This window comes from Frankliniella occidentalis, unplaced genomic scaffold, assembly GCF_000697945.3.
Source record: "Frankliniella occidentalis isolate FOCC.00 unplaced genomic scaffold, Focc_3.1 Scaffold20, whole genome shotgun sequence".
In the NCBI taxonomy this organism is placed as follows: domain Eukaryota; kingdom Metazoa; phylum Arthropoda; class Insecta; order Thysanoptera; family Thripidae; genus Frankliniella; species Frankliniella occidentalis.
In genome coordinates this window covers 2,958,112-2,958,451 of record NW_026267150.1, presented here as the reverse complement: position 1 = coordinate 2,958,451, position 340 = coordinate 2,958,112, and positions in this window count along the sequence as shown.

Sequence of the window (340 nt, the reverse complement as noted above, 5' to 3'; positions counted from 1 at the left end):
AGGGGGCGGGGGGCGTCGTCAGGGGGGAACCAGCAGAGCGCGGCGGCGCGGCGGCGCGGCCGGGACGCGCGGGTCGGGCCGGGACCGGGGGTGATTCACTTGTGCCTTGTGCTCGGCAACACGCGAGGCGAGGTACTCTACGAGGCGTACGAAGTAGAAGGGGACGCCGGGACGTGAGCACTCATCAGCTGTTTCAGCGCGCGGCAGCCGCGGCTGCAGCCTTGGATGTGATTGGCATCCCCCCCTCCCGCACCCAGCGCAGCGAGGCCACGCCGTCCTTGAGCCCGGCGTTGCCCGGCAGCTTGGGCGAGCGCAGCGAGAGGAAGCCGAACGCGCCCAG